The 22,201-nt window shown below is 35.8% G+C and overlaps 1 long non-coding RNA gene across 1 annotated transcript in view; it reads left to right on the top strand.

The window, feature by feature from the left end:
- Positions 1-22,201, top strand: part of LOC116662688 — a 415,082-nt gene that overhangs the window by 154,700 nt on the left and 238,181 nt on the right. Inside the window, exon 3 of the long non-coding RNA XR_004318685.1 lies at positions 19,886-20,053. This is a non-coding gene — a long non-coding RNA (uncharacterized LOC116662688). The remainder of the gene's footprint in view (positions 1-19,885; positions 20,054-22,201) is intronic.

Below are 22,201 nucleotides of genomic sequence, written 5' to 3'. Positions count from 1 at the left end.
TAAGGACACTAGGAAGATAGCGGGTCATTCTTGGGCAGCTGCCAGAAACTTGCAGCAAAATGAATCATGTTGGACTGCAGTACTTTAGCCAGCATTTTTCTATTTTAATTTATCAAGCCAAAGCTTGTTGACATGAAAGAGAATGAAATTGTTATACAGTGGGTTCTAAAAAGCCAACTCAAGGGTTTAGTGAAGGAGAGCTCTGGCTATAAATAACAAAGAAAATACAGGAAATGTTCTTTCTACTAGCACCTGCTCTGTTGTCTGAGATGCATTGGCAATTAACTCAAATCCCAGTATCAGTATCAACTGGAAAAAGGCCAGTTCTTTGAAATATTACAGAGGCTGCATAATCTGTTGTAGATGATCATCAAAGGGCTAATCCTCAAAATAATCATTTTACTTTTTGATATGCAGGGCTATATTTATTGTTTATCAAGTGTAATAAAGCAACTGACAGAAATGACAAAGTAGTATTGATACTTCTAAGAGAGACTTTGCAATCAGAAAAGGTTAATACCATCTTGCTTTAAAAAAAATTATCTTGCAGTGACTTGTCCGAAAAGGAAAACAATGATATAAATCACTGACCAGCATTCACAAATGAAATCTCTGCATTTAACTGAAGCATATAAATCAGGTTTTACAGGAAAAGCAAAGTACTGGCAATTTCCACTGTGAGAGATAGGAAAAAATTAACTGATGAGAGTAGGAATTCACATATGTGCATTAAGGGAAAAAAATATCTTCCTTAATGAAAAGGCATTTAATATTTCAAACCTCTAGTCAATGTTTTGTACATAGTGGCTCCTGATTAAGTATCTTTCTCCTATTAAAGAATGTTACATGTATTTGGGAGAGATGAAGTATAAACTGATACTATCTCTTGTCATCTGAGGGTGAGATAACACAAAGTTTCCATTTCATATGCTTGGACCCTGTGGAATCTGGAAATATATATTGTCTGTGAGTCTGTTTATTTCTTCAAGGTACAATTTGTTTATTTATTTGTGCCTTTCCTCAAAGGATCTTTATTGAATGCCTACTTTGGGCATCGCACTAAAGAAGGCTATCAGTTGCCCAAATTGACCATGCAGATAAATCAACTGAGCATGATACTTAGATTTTCTATGTAGAAAGATAGAAAGAGAACATGTAAATAATTACCTATGATAACTATCACCTGTGATATAATTGTAGGTAATATCACCTAAATATAGTGATATTTTTATTTAAGTTTATAATCAAATATGAAACAAGACTTCCTACTATCATCACTCTTTTTCTAATTTGTGAATTCAGTTGTACCTTGCCAAAAACATAAAATTAAATGCCATCTAATTTCACTATAATTTATTGTCTTTATTTAAAATAACAGAATTGCATGTTATTGTAGCCCTGGTAAATCTAGATTAGATGTTTACTATACGATAGTCTATACACTCCCCATAGACCATTAGGCCATTCCACATATCATCACTGCAAGTCATTTCAAATTTCTATTAGTATTATTTAATGATGACAATAAAATACTAGACTATTCAGTTACCTTTGAGGAAAAGTAAAATAATGATTAAATTTTGAGAGTGTATTATATTCTGGGTATGCTGCTCATTGCTTTACATACATTACCAATTTGATCTTACGTTACCCCTGTGTGGTAAGTACAGTTGACCTTTGAATAACATGGATTTGAATTGCACTGGTCCACTTTCACATGGAGTTTTTCAGTAGTAAATAGTACAGTACTACACAATCTGCAGTTGATTGATTCCTCAGATGCAGACCTGCAATACGGAGGGTTATATGTGGATTTTCAACTTCAGGGAGGGTGGGCACCCCTAGCTCCTGAGTTGTTCAAGGGTCAACTATACTATTATTCTCTGCATTTTACAGATGAGGAAACTCAGGATTCAAACATTTAGTTAACTTTAACTTGATAGTGTTTAAATTTGAACCCAAATGAGCGATAACATCAGAAATTGTACTAATCTGAAACAGTTTTTGAAAAGAAAAGGTAAAATATTACTTGCAGATAGTATGATTGCATTTTTAAAAAGAATAAACTAGAAAGCCACTAAATATGAAGACACATGATATTTACATAGTTAATAAATTTAATTTTTTATATAAATAATAACCAATTAAAAATATATTGGAAGAAAATATCTCAAACATAGTCCCCAAAAGAATGAGCTTTACGGAAACAATGTTATAAGGAATCTGTAGGTGATTACGAGGAGAAAAGTTTTCAGTATCTGTTGAAAGACATAATAAAATCCTTCAATAAAATGCAATCTATCCTGTTCTTAGAAATAAAGACTCAATATTGTTAAAATATTAAGCCAAAAAAAGAACCTCTAAAATCTACAAAATGAAACTGTTTTACTGTATTAGTCTGAAAAATGAACACATAAAACTAGCTAGAGATAGTCTAAAGAAGAATAAAGAGTCATACCAGATAATAAAACATATGCTAGTGCTCTAATTCATGTAACTTTAATAATGGCTGAGGAATACACAGAAATATCAATGGAAGAGAGTGAGTTCATAAATAGACCCAAATGCATATGAGAAGTAGCACAAAAAAAGAGTATCTCAAATCAATGGAGATAAAGATGAATTTTTTAATAAATCTTTGATAACTATATAGTCATTTGGAAAAAATAAAGCCACATTTTGAAATCACTACTTACATAAAAATAAACTCCAGATGGATCAAAGACTTAAAGTAAACAATGAAGTCATAAAAGTGTTGGATGAAAACATAACTGAATTTATTTATAACCTTAGGATAAAGATGATCTTTTTAAGCAGACACAGAACTCAGAAACCATAAATTTGATGACTTAGACAACACTTAAAAGAAAAACCTTTCAGCAAAGTCTAAAACATTATGAATAGAAGACATTTAACAGACAAGAAACACATGACAAAAAACTCATGTTTTTAATTTTGAAAAATAAAAAACTTACAAATTGATTTTTAAATAGAGAATAATTTAATACAATTATAATGCTGTATAATTGTATTAAAATGTGACAATAATTTAAAAACTGGAACCAACTTAAATATCTTTCAGAATGAGATTTGTTAAATAAGTTATGGTATATCTAAATAATGTAAAAAGAAAAAGTACAACCTAATCAATAAAAAAATCACAGTAGGTCCAAATAGTATAAAATTTTTTACCACTTAATTAAATACATTTAAATTATTTTGAAGAGTGATAGCCACAAAGTGAAGTTTAGGAAGGTGCTTATGTGTAGGAAAGATTACTTCTAGCTGTAACTATTCTCGAAGGAGAATCTCAAAAAGTAAAGAGAAGTTAAAGATGATGAGAAAGAAAAGAGGAGTGCTTTTCAAGCTAAGAAATAGCATGCTGAAGGCTAAGCGTTAGAAAAGGTTGAGAAGCTGAAGGCAGATGAAGTTTAAGACAGATGAAGTAAAAAGGTATCTTGGGGGTCATATCACTGAAGGGTTTAATTATCTCATTGAAGAGGATACAGATGATGAGGAAATAAGTTTGCTGTGAACTAACCAGCCAGGCATAAGGCAACTCTTCCTGAAATATCTCATTTAAACCTCGCAGCATGCCTCAGAACTGCTTATCATTATTCCCATTTTAAAAGTAAAGAACTGAGACTTGAAAACTTAAATAACTCACCTAAGTTCTCACAGTAAGTAGCAGAATTGACGTTTAAATTGGGCAGTCATAAAAGTTATTGTGTAACTTGGGACGCTGGAGAGTAAAAGGGACGACAGGCTCAAACACAGTTCTGTCGTGGCAAACAAAGGTGAAGGGTCACCTTTAGTACATTTGAACCAAGCCTGTCTCCAGAACCTCCTCTCTGACATCACTTACACAAGTTGGCCCACACCAAATATTTTCTTTTAAAAACCTCTCGTGACCTCACCAAATGCTCTGTCAAACATTGCCTCACGTCAGAATTAGGGATGAGGAAGCCCTGCTAGCTCACGGGGCTGAGGTCTCCATCCCCAACAAGGATCTGTACGGGTTAGGGGACAGCCGTTTGCCCAGGCCCATGTTAAATGACCCGAACCTCAACGTCTCCAGTCTTGTCCTGGAATATTGTTCTTCTGAATAATAAAGCCTGCAACTTCAGAATTTGAATGCCACGGCATTTCTTTCCTAGAAAAAGCTATGTTACCACCGTTCAGCCTAAGCCCGATCTTTTCTAGCAGAGGATTCTTGGTTGATTGATAATCAACACGATGAACCTTATACATGACATTATTTAGAAGTTACTTTCCTTTCACAGGCTAAGCAGTCATTATTAGCTGACAGTGGAGGACTGTTATTGAGGGTTGTGCTTGTTTCCAAAATATTTCTCATCAGAAATTTCTTCCTCAGTGGACCATATTGGATACCTGTTATCTTACTCCCTTTGCATGTTAAGCCTGTCGTCTTCACCCTGGCCCTCTTCCACCAATTTTTTCCTCCCAGGCCCTGTGCGTGTGTTCTTGTCCTCAGGTACAGAATCTGTGTATGTACATTCTAAAATGAGCCAGCATTCACATGAAAAGTGCCAGTAATTTCTATATCTCATTTGAAGGATGATTGCTTATTTATTAGTAGTATTTAAGTATTTATAATCAAGATTACCTTCTTCCTTTACATTTACAAGTATCAATGAATATACTCTATATGGAATATGAAGTAGGGAATATATTACATTATCTGTCTATAGATAGATACACACATATGTAACAGCAAGTTTTTGATAAGTTGTTACTTTGCACTTTTAAATGTATTATAAATTTTTGAAGGCTTATATATAATTGGCATTTTCCTTTACCTCCTTCTTGCCAGATATTTTTATTGCTTTTGTAAGCAAACTAATTTGTGCCACTCAAACACCAGATGAATACAGCTGATGTTTCAAGAAATACTGTCAAACCCAAACATTTTCAAAGAGACCATAAATAGCAGTGCCAATTAATTTTCTTTCCTTCCTCCTTCCCTCCCTCCCTCCCTTCCTCCCTTCCTTCCTTCTTTCTTTCTACCAACAAATTGACCAATACTTTATGACAGGCACAGTTCCTGGTAGTTAATATGGAAGTAAACAAGACAAGGCTTCCGACCTCATAAAACTTGCCTTCTAGTGGGTAGAAATGTGAGTAAATTAATTGTGTTGACAGTGCAAAGTATTCTGAAGAAAACTTTTTTTTAAGTGATGTAAAATAGACGTTTTCAGATAAACAAACACTGAAAGAATTTGTTGCTTGTAGATCTGCTTGTGAGAAATGCTGAAGTTTGTTCTTTAGGATAAAAGGAAATAATACAGATGAAAGAACAGGGTGAAGCACCCTGGAAATGGTAACTATGTGGAGAAACATAAGAAAATATATTTTTCTCATAATTTCTTTAAAAGGCAACAACAATATGATCACCCATGATAGAAAATTCCACCAAACTGTAAATATATGCTCATTTCCTCAATCTAAAAGATGTCTGTAAAAAAAAAAAAAAAAAACTACAGCTAAGATCATACTTCTCTCAGAATCAGGAACAGGGCAAGAATTTGTGCTGTGAACACTTGTAGTCAATATTATACTTCACGTCCTTTCCATTGCAGCAGGGAGGAAAATTAGTGGGGGGTATAGAGACTGGGAGGAAAGAAGTAACTGTTTTATTTGCAGATGGTTTGATTGTTTATATAAAAAATTCTGACATCTATAAAACAAACTACTAGCAGTAATAAGTGAATTTAGCAAGGTCATAAGATACATGGTCGGTATATCAAGAAATCAATGCCATTGCTATATACTAGCAAAAACAATTAGAAAATAAAACTAAAAACAATATTGTGTTATACTATCTATTGCTGCATAATAAATTACCAGAAGTATAATGACTTATAAGCTGCAATTATGATCTCACATAGATAATTTCCATGGATTGGGAATTTGGGGAAAACTTGGCTGGATGATTCTGGCTCTGGTTTCTCAAGAGGTTGCAGTCGGGATGTCAGCTAGAGCATCAGTGCTCTGGAGGCTAGACTGGAAGGTCTGCTTTCAGGAAGGCTCACTCACATGGCTGGCAGGTTGATGCTGGATATTGGCAAAAGGTCTCAGGTCCCCACCATGTGTGCCTCTCCACAGGGCCTGGAGGGTGTCCTCATGACCTGGCAATAGCTTCTCCCAAAGTGAATGATGATCCAAAAGAGGTCAAGGAGGAAGCCACAGTTTCTTTTATGACTGAGCCTTGGAAGTCCCACTCAGTCATCCCCACATCTTCTTGGTCTCTTGGGTCAGCTTTATTCAGTGGGGAATGCCTACAAAAGGGTATGAACCTCCAGAGAAGTGAAAATCTTTGGGAACTTTCTTAGATGCTGATCATCACAAGTACTATTTGTTATAGCACCAAAATACTTTTTTAAGTGTAGAAATAAAGTATGTGCAAGACTCTGTTCCAAAAACTACAAAGAATTGCCCAGGGAAATTGAAGATTTTCTAAATAAATGAAAAATATGCTATGCTAATGGATTGGAACGGTGAATAATGTAAAAGTGTCAATTCTCCCTCAAACTGATGTATGATTCAAGTTCAATTAAAATGTAATCAAGCTTTTATGTAGAAATTGACAAGCTGGTTATAGCATTTGTAAGGAAATGCAAAAAACCTAAAATATCCTTAAAGACAGTTGGAAGACACACACTGTCTGCTTGCAGGACTTATTACAGAACTACAGTATACTCTCAAGAAAGTAGCAAACAAATAAAAAGTGAAATAGTTCAGTGAACACAGTAGGGAATCCAAAAACTTTAAACATATTTATTTGATAAAAAACCAGGGCAATTTAATATGGAAAAATCTTTCTAGCAAAGGTAGTGTTGGAACAATTGGATAAATGTATGAAAGAAAAATGAATCCTGATGTCTCATTTTATATGATACACAAAATAATTAAATTAAGGTGCATCAGAGACTTAAATGTAAAAAAGCTAAACCATTAAAACTTCTAGAGGAGAATGTAACAGAATATCCTGGGGGCTTTGGATAGACAAGGATTTCTTAGGACATAACAAACACAAAGCATGAATGAAAAAATATATAAAATTTGATTTCATCAAAATTAAAACCTAACAACATAGCTTTAATAAAAATAAAAATATAAGCCTCAGACTAGAAGAAATTATATGTGTGCATTTAGAATACATAAAGAACTATCAAAACTTGAAACAAAAAAATAAATAAGAAATACACAAAAACTTGAACAGACCCTTCTAAGAGAAAATAGATGAACGGTCAAAAAGCACATGAAAACCTCAAAGTCATTCAGTGTCAGAGAATGCAAATTAAAACTACAATAAGATAATACTGCATACCCTTTAGAATGGCTAAATTAAAATACTGGCAGTATCAGTGTTTTCAGTACTGTGGAGCAACTTGAAGTCTCAAATGTTGGGTGGCGGGAGTATAAAATAGTGTAACCAATTCAGAGTACAGTTTAGCATTTTCTTATAGCTAACATAGATTTACCATACAATCAATCAGCTCCACTCCTAGGAATTTACTCAAGACAATTGACAACATAAGTCCAACAAAAAGACTTGTGCTTGAAAGTATATAACAGTTTTATGCATCATAACAAAAAATTGGAAATAGAGCAGATGTCTATCAACAGGAGAAAGGGGAAGCATATTGTAGTATACCCACAAAAGGGAGTGCTAATCAAAAATTAATAAAAGAATAAATGAATGATGCACATGAATGAATCTCAAAAACATAATGAAGAGTGAGGAAAGTTACATGTGAAAGAATATATACCGTATAATTCTATTTATATGAAATTTAATAACAGGCAAAACGAATCCATGGTGTTAGAAAGTAGAATGGTGGTTGCCTATGAAAGATGGTGTTTCACTGGATTGGGTGGACAGAGGGGATTTTCTCTGAGGTGATAGAAGTGTTCTGTGCCTGATTAAAGTGTTGTTTACATACATATTCATCCATACTCACTCAAGATGTGCTTTTCATTGTATGTAAAATTTACCTCCATTTTTTAAATGAGGAAGAAATTAAAAGAGTAAAGCAGTTAGGAGGTTGTTGCAAAAATTCAAGTGAGAAAATGATTATAAATCAATAAAAAAATGTTAAAAAAAATTCAAGTGAAAGATGATGGTGGGACCAATGGAGGTGGTGAAAGTCGCAGGATGGGACACGTGCTTTAGAGTGTGCAGATAAGACTTACTTATAAATTGGTTGTGAGAAATGAGGAAAAGAAAGGAATCAAGGATTACAAAGGTGAGAGGTGTCATCTTACTTGCTCTTTATTTTATGGCTCATCATACAGCCATAAACCTTTCTACAGAAGTTAGCCTTTGTTAGAAGGGGGTTTAGCATTTACTTATGTGGAAAGCTAAAGCCAATCTTTGACCCATTTGCCCCTGAGTCTCTTCCTCCTCCTTCCCCTTCTCTGTTCACGGTCACGAGGAAGGAGGAAGTGTTGCTCTCCTCTCCAAGCTGTATCCCAGGCTACCTTGTCAGATGGCTTCTGGTTAGGTTTGGCCAGTGGAAGAACTGTAGGGAGATGAAAACATGAGGAAGAGAGGAAACAGAGTATCTTTCCTCCTCTTTCTTCATGGAAGCATGTCTCCAACAATGGCTTTGTCTCCTTCATGGCTTCAGCCTCCATGAGGTGACCCCCACCTCCAGGCTCCCGACACCACACTGCCACTTTGGTCCTCCAGCCTAGTAATGTTTCCTGCTGTTGGTAATACTTGGGTTGCCTGGCAACCTCCTGTTGGCTTTTCAGCATTTACATCACTTGGGTGCCCAATTTCCTATATTAACTTCCCTCCATTTGAAAATCATAGTTTGATTTGTTTCCCTGGTTCAAGCTAGGCTATTAGTCAGGAAAGAAACAGAGTAACACTGGGACCTGTTAACTCTTACAACTGAGTCCAGTTTGCTTATTTTGTCTTACTTATTGTGAGTTGGTGCACATATGAATGGAAGACTCAACTGTTACAGTTCTGTAGGAAAGGTCAACTTAATAATAGTAGTATCAATTTTGCCTTAAGGAATGTTTTAAGCAACCCTTTTTTACCTACTTTTTCTCCTTTACATATATAGAAATACACTCAAAATAAATGTTCCATAAATGTTAGCTATTATCACCTGCAAACTTCTTGTACTACTATTCCTAAATAAACTATTCTTTGGAATTTTGTAGTCCTAAAGAAAACATATTTATAATTATCCTTGGGTCTAGGGATTCATGTGTAAATGATTATGTTAAGATTGTGATTTAATGAATCTCACATAAGGAGGAAAAAGAGGTTCCCTAATAGACTAAAAATGTAGTTCCTTAAAAATATGTCTTAAAGGTTTGGGATAATGAAACATTCTAGAAAAGCATAATGATGATTCTACAATATTGTGAATGTACTTAATGCCACTGAACTACATGCTTAAAAATGGTTAAAATGGTAAATTATGTTATGTATGTTTTACTGCAATAAAAAAGTAAAAAAAAAAATTAAACCTAAAGGAAGCAGAAAATATAGAATTTGGGGATATCTGACACTTTTTTTTTAAAATAATGATTTTAAAATATGTGTGTATAAATGTGTGTTAGTCTGATGTTCTTAATTTCAGAGCATAGTCACAAAGAAAATGTAAAGGAAAATGAGGCATAGTTTATTTCTTTTCCGCTTCTACCATCTGTTCACATTAGCCACAAAGAAACACCCTTATAAAATTCATTAAGCTACCGCGTTATAATTCAGTGTGGTAATAAGTCTTCAACACAATGTACACAATCGACAAATGACTATGGCAATGACATCATTGTAATGGTCATAATTACACGACAGTTCAGATATTTGATCGTTCAAAACATCAGTAAAATAACTATTCTTCTTTTTTGTCAGCCCCTAAATACCTCTATTCATTCTTTATTCAAGAGCCTGTGGCTTTCAGGGAAGAGATAGAAACCCAGTGCAGCAATAATGGAGACAAAGCTGGGAGAACTGGAGGAGAATCGGGCTTTGAGGGGCAGCAGGAAAAAACACTGCACCGCACACTTTGAGTGTAGAGAGAGGGAGATGAATGTGCAGGGAGCCAGCCTAATTATTGCAGAGTGAAAGGTCATCAAAATCAATTTGCAGCATGATGTACAAAGGTCATTATCAGCCTCAGATTTTCTCTGCCCGTTTAAAACACAATAAAAATAAAGTGAGTGCTTTAATAACTATGATTAGTAAAGAAAAAAAGCATATCATTGAGCCATCTGTTTAAATATTTGTGCTACCTTAGTTTTACTCAAAACAGCATGAAAGATGAGCAGTGAGGCGATTTTTTTTTTTTTTTTTCTGTTTGTTTGCTTTTAAAATCCTGACATTTTCTCCACTGGTTGCTGAGATTTATAACCCAGATGAAAGAGCTCCTCTAAAATTACTGCCCTTTGAAATCAATAGCACAGTATTTGTAACGACTTTCTTTTTATTAGAGAGCACTTCATTATTATTTTTATTATAATTTTATGGGACAGTCTGGAACAGAATTCATCATTCACTTATTTGAAGTATCTCACTTACTCAATGGCACAGATGGCCTGATCTGAGGAGATTTAATCACCCTATGGTAGGGCCAGCCGCCTTGATATTATATAAATGCTAACCATGAGGACAGGAAGCATCGTGCAACAATGACTGCATCTTAGCCACCATTAGAAGCTCTATGGACACTAATGCATTCGGGAACTCTGGAAGTTACAGTTATAAAGCTGCATCTTTTTATTTTTCCTCTAAAAGTTAATATAATAATAGTACCTTATGGGGCAGGGCTTTTGAAGTTTTTAACTACGTCTACCAGTAAAAAAAAAATACATCTTGTGTTATGACTCAACACACAACACACACGCACACACAAATATTCACACCTATACTGAAATATATTAAGAAGCAGTATTTGTCCTCATTATATGTGATTCACAAAGCTTTTTTCTAGTCTAATTTATTCTGTTTTGTTTTTAATGCCAGTCATAACCCACTAAACTGTTCTAATAAATGGATCTGGATCGTCATATGAAAAACAGATTCAGGAGGTGCTTTTGTGTTTTAAATGAAATAATGTATGTGAGTCCTGAGTGTATACCTGGCATGTGGTAAACATTTGATATTTATAGCAGTTATGAGAAATGTCTTGAATGGATTTTGCAACTTACCACAGTTTAAAGGAACCAGGAAATGATCTGCCTATAGAAGTGGCTTCTCTGAGTTGTTTTGTTTTTTTTTTTCCCCTGTTCATATTGCCTGGCCTCGATCCAATTACCTGGTTTTGAAAATTAACCAACTGATTTTATATTACAAAAGGTCTAGATTGCAGACAGGAAGAACGTAAACCCGAAAGAGAAATATCACTGAAAGCCTAGCACTTCCTTTCTATTCTCTGCTTCCTGATTCACTTACCTGTATTAGTTCTTACCTGTATCCTATGATGTAGGCAAAAGGGGAGAAGTGTAAGTTCCATAAAATGACATGTTTATAAAAGACCACAAAGACAAAAAACAAAGAAAAGGATAAAGTAGATACACAAATAGGAAAAAATGAGGAGTTCTCTAATTTTTAAGCTTGTATTATTCACTCACTTTCTGTGAACCTAGAAGAGACTTGAAATCTTATTGTTAACTGAAGTATTTTCATCCTTAATTTATTCGTGCAGTAAATATATATTTATTGAGAACCTATGTTTCTACCATAAGAGAGTCAGAGTTTCATACATACTTATTTTTTAGTTGAGAGAAATTATCTTTTCTAAAATGTTAAATTTTCTGCCTCACATATGATAAACTAACCACAGATCAAGAAAAGTGTAAACACATTATTTATGAATTTACCTGAAACTTGTTCTTTTATGTGAGTGTGAGAATCTGAAAATTACAACAGCATGAAATTTAGACTGAGACAACATTAATCTGGATTACCACTACTGAAAACTATGCAGAGTGCACTTGTAAGGAGATCAATGGCCAAACACCAAGAAGAGATGATAAAAGTCACTGGGAAAGGCCAAAAAAGAGTACTTCCTTTTCTATGAAGATCAATGTCATTTCCATCCAGCAGAGGAAATTAGGTTTAAATGAGGTCATGAGGTTGGGTTCCCCATGACACATGGGATTTGCTGTCCTTTTAAGAAGAGGGAGAGAGACCAGGTCTCTCTCTTTCTCCATCATGTGAGGACACAGTGAGAGGGACACTGCCTGAAAGCCAGGAAGAACTCTCACTAGGAACCAAACCCACCACCACCTTGATCTTTGACCTCCCAGCCTCCAGAACTGAAAGAGAGAAATGGCTGTCATTTAGGCCACCCAGTCTGTGGTGTTTTGTTTTAGCAACCCCAGTTTACTCATACATCTTTCATATCTAGTATGTGGTAAGAGGTGATGAAATTTTACCTGTTTAGCTTTTTACTATAGCCATAGATATACAAGGTGTGTACTTTACACTTACCTCTAATGACAGGAAGACAATCACAGAAACTTAGAATGGGTCCAAAAAAGCGATGAGCCAGGCAGAAGCATGCTGTGGGTAGTGAAGGAATGGGAGTTCTTCATACAGAAATGCAGAGTTAGCAGAAGCACATAAATTTAGGTAAGAAGGAGAAATGTCAAGCATTTTTCTAAATATTGGCTTTTACTTTTACAGTCATAGTTTTGCCAAAAGTGGCCATTCTCAAACCTCATGTTCTCCTCTTAAAAATTCACATTAATAAGAATTGCAGCATGAGCTGAAGTTTATAATGCATAGCTTGATGAGCATGAGGATTATATAAAATACTATTGATATGGAGGCTCTACACACTGAAGCCCAACTACAGGGATGAAATGATCAGAAGAGGAGGCACATGGTAGGGTATCCTATCTTCTTCTTCACTTAGCTGACCTGAAGACAGGATTTTTGATGTTGACTCTCTGATTAATAAGGAATCTGATGTAGAAACAGTCTATAGATAAAAGTGAGCTCTTCTCAGACTGATCCTAGCCACCTGGCTGTGCTAGCTACGGCCATGGCTAGTCACTCACAAAATGCAGGCATTGTATTCAATAGAAAACTCTGGACTAAGCACAGACATTCGTTGTAGTGTAGTTTGATGTTAGGCACCCAAGCTCTGGATCCAGATTGCCTGCATTTTGAATCTTGGCTCCGTTCATTAGAGTTGACTTCCTCATCTGAAAAAGAGATATAAAATATCTTACAAGGTTGTCGGGAAAATTAAATGAGATCATCCAAGTAAGCTCTAGAATCAGGCCAAATCTTTTCTACTTGTTGAACCTAGAATTTCCCATATGGCAAAACATTCTTGAGAGAAGAGATCATGGAGCCAAATTAAAAGGAGAGTGGGAAACCATCTAGTCCAAGATAAAGAAGATAAGGCTCAGAAGGATTCAAATCCCTGCCTACGATTACATCATGGTTGGTAAAAGTTAAAAGCCAAAACCCATCTCTTATGATCTTCTGCATGGTCTCCAATGACCACGAACACTTCTACACGTGCTAATGAGACACAGCAGTCATACTCTATAGAGACTCGTCTATGTTAGTAGCTTCTTTCCTTCTTGCTTGTCCATGGCTAGTCTCCATCACTTTTTTTTATTGTCAGCAGTTTTATATTTTTCTGGCCCATTGTTGTAAGCTTTGATTCTGCCTGAAGCATATCACGTTTGAAGTCAGCAGTTCTCTGACCATAATTAGGCATTTAATTAATATTGTTGAAAAATGTGCTTTCCTATTTGAATAGAGACAAAGCATGTCACTACCTCACTGTAAAAGGATGTGTGCACAGAAGTGCCTTCCTCTACATTTGACCTTTGAGATGAGCCATAATGTTACTTCCTGAATATGTTCTAGTCCTTCTCAGTTTCTAATAGTGACTTGTTAGTAAACCTGCCCTATGAAACCATGTGACCTATATTTTATGGGAGGAAATGAGAAGGTTTAGGAACTCTGTCATACTTCTTGATTTTTTTGTTGTTGTTGGTAAATGGATTTTAATCGTCACAAGTTGCTTCAGAAAAGTTTAAAAGAATTAACAATATCTGTGTACCTCATATTTCCTCTGGGCCCTATTCTTCTTGCTTTGGTGAATAGCTTAAGGATAAAGAACACGTTTCACTAGAAAACAGTTTTTTCGGTACAGTAATTTGTGCTTTATGTCATATTATAGTGGCGAGTGTAAATTTATCTTTGAACCATGTTTTATTAACTTTTCCCCCATAGAGTTACATCAAAAGAGTCTATAAATAAATGATGTGTTCATCCTGCTAGTTCTTACATGCATACCAATTACTTCTATTGGTTTCAAAACACGTAGTCAGTACTTTAAACAACCGTGGTAATATCACAAACTAAAATATTCAACATCTCCATCTCAGTATGCTGTCACAGTGCAGACAATGATTAGAATTGGTAATCAGTTTCACTGCTGGTAAGTTGATGCATTTTATACCCATGCTATGTCAGACTTCAATTAACATTCTAACACAGGGAATTTCAAAGACACTCACCTAATCTCAGAGAACAATGCATTTATTTATTTCACTTAAAAGCTCTTACGTTTTATGAAGGGTTCTTGAAGCAAAGATACCTATTGTCACAATAATATTTAAGTTGGAGCTTCTGAAGAAATGCAAAAAATACACTAGCTTAAAATTCCTACTGTAAGTGATGCATGTCATTACTGTGAAAGAAGAAAAGAACTTCACAAGCTATAAATTTGCAGAATTTTAAAATTATATAAAGGTCCTATCTCTTTACAAATAACACATTTCAAATAAGCCTGAAGTATGTGATGTTTTTTGAATACCCACAAAAGTATACTTGAAATTGTGTGAGTAAAATTTTAAGTGGTATATATATACTTACTTACTTTTTTATTTTTGTACCAGAGTGTCATCTCCAATCACTAACACATAAAACAATTAACAGCATAGGATTCATATATGAAATAAAAAACGGCGTGATGCTTGTGTGTGTATTATGCCTTGCTTTCTCCATTAACATTTTAACAGTACATAATAAGCTACTCAGTGTCAGATTAACTACTTATTCAGAATAATAATGGCTAAATAATCAGAAAGTTTAAAAAAATCAGGTTTTTTCTCAGAGAAAACGACCAAATGTAATGAGTAAATTGATTTGAAGTTTCTATCAAGTATCAACTGTTAAAGACAGTGGAAGGGCTTTACCAACATTGATGGCAGAACATCTGGATACCAAAAAATGAATGGTGCTGTCAGATTATCCATCTGTTTTGTCTACACAGTATGAACAGTCATATATTCAGAAACACTGGGCTGGTTAGCACAGTATAGACAAAACATCCCATATTTAAAGTTATTTTAGAGTTAACATCTGGATAGTGGAACATTTTTTCTTTACATCTGTATGTTTGTAAGTTGCACAGACACAGCTCTGATATACAAGATTACCATTGCATTTCTTTAAAAATTTGTACCATTTATAGTTCATTTGATATCATCTTTTAATTATATCTGCTGAAACCATAGTTTGGAAACACATATCAATGAAAAACCAGAGAGATGAAAATTAAAATTTTTGCATCTCAGAATAAATTTTATTGAACATTTTTAGAAAGGAAATTGAAAAAAAAATACCAAATGTAAGGATAACATTTTGCTTCAAATTTGTTTCCCTGATTGAGTCAGGATTTGGAAACTGACAATAATAGACACAGTTCTGTTTACGGGAAGTCAATGTTTTAATGCTGTTTAGGTGTGTGTAGAAAAATGTCTTGAGAAAAAGCAGAAGGCCTCGTTCTTTGAATTTCCATAATTTTTCTCAAGTTCTTCATGACCTATGAGCATTTATTTTATCATCCTTAGGAGCTAGCCTAAAGAATCTCACCTTGCAAAGTAAGGAGACATAATGTAATTAGTGACAGCAGTTGATAATATGACAACCCAAAGGGAAAAAGAAACTCTCTGGCATGATTTCCCCTGCATTAGTTTGTTTGTTTGTTTTTTTGTTTCCTACAAAGTACGGCATTACATTAAATTAAATTATTTTTCTGAAGATTCATTGCTGGACAAGAGAAATTTTAGTTTCCCTTCTTGTATGCCTTAAACAAATGCTCTCTGTGGAAAAATTGTGTTTAAAATTTAACATAGGAAAAAAATTCTTTGTAATCCACTAGTCTTTCCCAAGAGAAAAAAAAAATCTCTTATTTCTTGTACAGTAGTGACATTTCTGCTGAAAGCATTTGTTTCAGCCAATTTATTTTTGTAGTGATCTTGATTTTATGCAGCCTCACAAGGCTCAGTTCAATTGACATATTTTTTGGTGTGAGCAGGCACATCTCCAGAACAAAACTAAAGTCCAGCTTGGGAATTGAATGCAGGTGTCTTCAGCTGTGCATTGAAAAAAAAAGGAAAGAAAGAAAATGAAGACGATACAGGACACACTGCTGAAAATATTAGCATGAATCCAATAAATCCAAAGCTGTTCGCTGGACAGAAAAGTAGCATAACCCTGTGCCGAACCCACTCTAGCAGAAGATTTTATTGACGCAATTGCCTGGAGTGCATTGGGCCACTACATCCATAAAAATAATAATTAAGCTGTGGGATGTATTACATTCCACAGCTTAGCACCTCAGCTAAGCTCAGAGCATTGATTAATATTTCTATTTGTATGTCTTGTTTTCTGTCATTGAGTAAAGTACCTATTGGCCATCCATCATCTTTCGTTTCCATTTTACTTTTATCAGTACCTCTATTAAAAGGGAATCAAGAGAGCAATGGAATTTCCTTTCTAATAAAACCACAGGAAGGCCTAACTCCTGAATGTGTTTTTCAGATTGAAATCATCTAGGTTTAGTTGTCTTTTTATTTGAAACTTATAAGTTCTAGTCATGCTGACTGATTCCATGTATAGCATGATGCACGGGAGATGTAAATATCACACTATCTGCAGTTTGTTTTCTAATCAGTGCTCACAACTCAACCTCCCATGGATCTAGGGAATTCCTTGCCCTAATGGGACCGATGGCAATTTCCCATAGGCACAAAGATCCGTAGATCTAGAAGCTGTCTTTCCCATACAACTCCTGTAAACAGCTGCGATGTAAACTCAGACTGCCAGGCAACCTCACATTCTGCTTGCACCCCTATTAACAACATCACTCTTGTGCCTACCCTGTAAGAATGGAGAACAACAGGAACAAAAATCCATTCTGTGTCTAGCAGAATGGAGCTAGAGCTCTCGATGAAGTACCCAGAGCAAGGGAACTACAGACTTTCTCTTCTTCATGATACTTGCTTTAAAAATTTCCCCAATCATCCATACAATGTTAATCTGATGGATATTTTTTTTTCTGATTTCTGCTACATGACTGGTAGCCATTATAAAGAAAGCCACCTTACTTGATAAGTACTGGTCTGCATTCCATTTTAAAGGTGAGAGTGTTGCTCTCCAAGTCCCAAGTTGAGACCTGGGGAAGATATAAGGCAGGAGGGAGCAGTAGGGAAGCTTCCACGTCACTTTTGAGGGGTGAGAGTTTCAGCCAAAATCCAGGCTGGCTCATCTGCATCGTTGTTGTCTGGTGCTTGTCAAGAAAATGCTAGAAGTTGCCAACACGAGTTCCAAAGGGAGTGGGGGAGAATCACAGAAGCCAGATAATTAACTCAGGAGAGTGCCTGGAACAGAAAGTCTGTAATAACCAAGCAGGATGGTTAGGAAATGAGAACCAGGTAGCAAGACTGTCTAGGATAAAGAAATTCTGAATCACCCTGAAAGCTAGACCTAAGAACAACAGATCCTTAAAAACAACAAAACAAACAAACAAGCAAAACAAAGCATAAATAGCCGGAAAAAGAACTTGTTGAGGTCTTGGGAGAAAGACAAGCCTTACTGGCAAGCTGCTTGCTATAAAAGCAATAATGAAATTTTCTGATCCCTGACATCTTTGATCTAAAACTGGTTTGCCCATTATCACTGAGAAAGCCTTGGTCAGGGCAGGGGTGGGGATAAATGGAAGAGACCTTTGAAAGCAGAGTATCTTATGTCACAGCTTGGGTGGGACAGTTTCATATTCTGACTTTGTCCTGGTATAATCATCAGTAGCACCTCCTTTCACTCTAAGTAAATGACAGAGTTTATGGCCATCTTATTTAGAGGGCTCCAGCAGGGGGAAAAAGGGGGAAGGAAATAAGAAGACAGCCATCATCTATGTATTCAACAACTGTCTATTGATCCTTTGCTCTGCCCCAGGCTCTGGTAAGACTGCTGTAAATTAGATAACCTTATCTGTCCCTCTCCCAGAGCCAGCCATATAACAGGAAGAAAGATAGCTACAGGAAAGCAAATACCAGACATAGTTGGATTAAAACTAATTTTATAAAGGATAACCAGGTGGCAAGTAGAGGCTGATATCAGAAAATAATGTAAATATTTCAGAAGCATGAAACCTAAAAGATCAAAAGCTGTAGATAATAGGGTGCATTATTGACCTTGTAGTCTTTGTAGTGAGCTGGACAGCATATCCCTTCTTTGCTCTCCACCCCAACTGGATGGGTATGAGTTGGTAAAAGTTTCTTTTAATATGTATAGGATAGATTTAATCTGTCAGCCCCTCCATCTACAAATATTTATTATTTCCTACATTGCTCAGAACACTTCACCTGTTGGGTACGTGATGGTAAACCAAAGGGCAGACCTTATGCTCACAGAGCTGAATTAGTTGAGTTTTGAGTAGTCAGAATTATCCTGAATATTACAGACTAGCATTATTGAACACCTGAAAGTGAAACCAAGCATGTGCCTTTTTTGGATATAGTTTATATTTTGTATTTTTTAAAAGGAATTGATATAGATAGCTATGATAAAAAAAATATAACTTTTCTGGGCATCTTTTACTGGTTTCACATATTACTTTTGTCTTATGTTTAACAACACATGGTATGACAGAGTATGCAGGGGCAAGTATTTATTTTTGTGCTTAAGAACTCAAAGTATCTTTAGCCAGCCCCAGGTCTCAAATCTTGCCCCAAACTTCTTCACTGGGATCTCCTGCCTCTCTGTTTACCTGTTCCCTTTGCCTTCTGCTGCCTAGGACAGCACCCATTGCACCCTTCCCTCCTACTGAATTGCTGTCCTGTAAGAGATCAGGGAAGGGTTGGTGGGGCATTTACGGCTGTCCTCACACCATTGCTGTAACTCCATCATCTCCACCACACTGGTTTCATTATTAGCATCCCAGCCTATCTCCTCACCAGTCTCTTCCTGCACACCACACAACTTCCCTCCTGTCACAACATCCAAGATCTCCAGGATCAGGTGGGTCTCCTGAAGTTGAATTAAAGCTTATGTTATTCCACACCACCGGAACTAAATGCTATTATTTTAAAAAAAAACTATGTGTAACTCTATTTCCTCTAAAAAAGAGAACTATTCATTAGATTAACCTGAGTTAATAACTACATGATAAACTCCAGTTGGTATAAGAGAAAAAATTATATATATAAAATATATGAAATACATATATATTATATATGAAAGAAAGTTTCGTATCAAACAACTAACTTCTAAGAAATCTTGTGGAATCAAACTCTTAAAACCACTCAATACCTTGTGTTTTGGTTCATTAATCACGTAGCAGGCTTCAGATCTTAATTTACTTTCCCCAATGGGAAGAGTACCCTGATGGATTGACTCAGCTATTCCAAACTACTTAATGGTTAGAATTTCCAGTTTAAATTAGTAACTTATCACAGTGGCCTAATGAGAGTGCTTTAGGATGATAACTGCTGTGACTCCGCTCTCTGGGGACTGAGGATCAATCCCCGGAACCAGTCAATCATTGGACCAGGTATAGACATTACATTTCTTCTCTTCCAGGACCTGCAACTATTTAAGGATTCGAAAAGCTGCCATATTATTGGGAACCAAAGAACACTAGTGGTTGACTAAGCTGACTCACCTCAAAACCATAGCTGATACCCAAGTGAGAGTGAAAATTGGTTGAAATCAAAGAAGAAAAAGAAAAAAAACTCAAGTTCCTCAAGGGTAAGGACCAGCTTATATTTATCTCTGGAACCCTATAGTCTAGCATAATTTTTTGAAAGTTAAATGATTGATTTTCTGACTATAGGATTTTGTCATATTTACCACAACTATAAACTTAGGTATTTTTAAAATAAAGATTAAATTACTTTTTCAAACTTAGCCAAATTTGGTTAATTCTTCCAGATTTTTATGTGCTAAGTTATATTTTTAATATATAATGTCTATGTATGTACATTATACCTATATAATCATTATAATAAAATCATCACATGTATGGTCTGTGAAACGCAGTTACACTTCAAGAAACATTCGTGTGTCTCAGTGCTTGGAAAAGAGAGTAGAGACTGACAGATGAAGGGATGATGCAATGGCCCAGCCTTAGGACCACCCAGCCAATCCTGCCTTCTTTTCCGATGAACCTGAGACTCACCCCAAACTCCCTCTGAGACTATTACTCCAGATAACTGCTTTGAATAATCAGAACGGCCAAGAGATAAAACCTCCTTACCATCCTGACTAGCAATTCTCTAACAGAAAATAGTACTCAGATTTTTCAAGGTTTTTGCAAAGGGCTTTATGTGAGTGACACTCTTACCGATTAACAGTAGTCTGAGGCTATTCAGGAGATTTTCGTAAGCAGTGGTGGATTTCATTGGTCAGGATAGCCTGTGCCTGAAGAATGCAGTTTAGCAAGACAGATGGCTAACAAGATGTTAGCAAGTGACCACGCCCAGAGATTTTTCTCCATTAGATCTGGAAGCTTAGACATGCAGAGACACAGAGCATGTTGATATGAAACTAGGTGGCAATTGTTTTATGTGTTTGTTTGTTTGGGTTAAAAAACTAAAAGACTTTGTTTCTTGCAAAAGCCTGCTCTTAATTTTACCAGCCAACACTGCAAATATCCATGACATTGGTGTTAGGTAGATTGGGTAGGACAGGGTAGAGCTATAGTCACCCCTCATCACGTTATCAATACTGTTTTCTCATGCCTATCAGGTCCAACAATACCACTTTCTTATGCAAAGGACAGGTTATTTGAAGGATTATTCCCATTTTACTGAGAGACTGTCATTTGTCATCTAACAGTGATGTTGGTTGACTAATAATGCCACGGAAGAACACTAAAAATCTTGTTTATACTTCAATACTTTATCCAAGTTGTTTTAGAACCAAACATTTTCAAAAAGGCCAATTCTGTCTGTTCAATAATCCAAACATTTGTTTTAAATGGGAATTCTCAGGCTGAAAAGTGAGCAGTAAAAAGTAGAATTGAGCTAGATATGGACATGACAAGGTGCAATATTCAGTGTGTATATCAGATTTAATTTTGCTTAAGAAATGAATTTCTTCAGCTTATTTTTTAATTAGCTTAAGCAGCCACATTCAGGAGCCAATAACACAGACTTACGGGAACTGAATTACTGAAAGGGTTCTGCACCCAGGCTCTAAATCACAGGCCTTGAGCTGATCTCATAATTAACACCGAGCTGAAGCACTGCATCCAGTGCTGCAGAAAACACCACCAAAGAGCGGATGGGAAACACGGCAATCATTATACCCAGGCAGTAGCATCTCAGGGACTACAAAGCTTTGCTGAACATTGGGACGTCAGTTACATCAATGTGCTAAGCAGTTAATGTCCTGTCAGGCACATCTGTGTTTACTACCATCAGATACTCCCAGCTGTTCACATTGCCTCTGTTTGATGGTCATTCTGGGACCTGCCTGATGTTGAGAAGCGTGTTATTAGAGAAGTAAATTCCTTACTGAAGATTGATCAGGGAGGGATGTAAACTCCGGGAGCCTGTAGTTGGTTCATAAAGTTGAGGACATAGACACGTACTGGCAATTATAGAAGGTGAATTTATTTAGGACTCTTGATCAGGGCTTTTAGGGGTCTGTTATTGCTTTGGTTTAAATTATGCTTTGAAATCATTCCTGTAGTTAGATTCTTCTAGGGCACTTTAAATAAATATAAACCGTTCCTTTTCTGTAAGGACTGGAAGCAGGTAGGTGCCTTGCTGCTATACAGATAAGGAGAAAGAGCTGTTGATATGCCAAGAGCAGCCTCTTAATCAAACAGCTGGTTACTGAGGCCAGGTGCCCTATGTTTAAAAGAGAAAGGGTAATGTGTCTGTGCTGAGG

This window comes from Camelus ferus, chromosome 3 (assembly GCF_009834535.1).
Source record: "Camelus ferus isolate YT-003-E chromosome 3, BCGSAC_Cfer_1.0, whole genome shotgun sequence".
NCBI lineage: Eukaryota > Metazoa > Chordata > Mammalia > Artiodactyla > Camelidae > Camelus > Camelus ferus.
The sequence above is the reverse complement of the archived record's forward strand: the minus strand, read 5'-3'. Positions and strand labels throughout refer to the sequence as shown.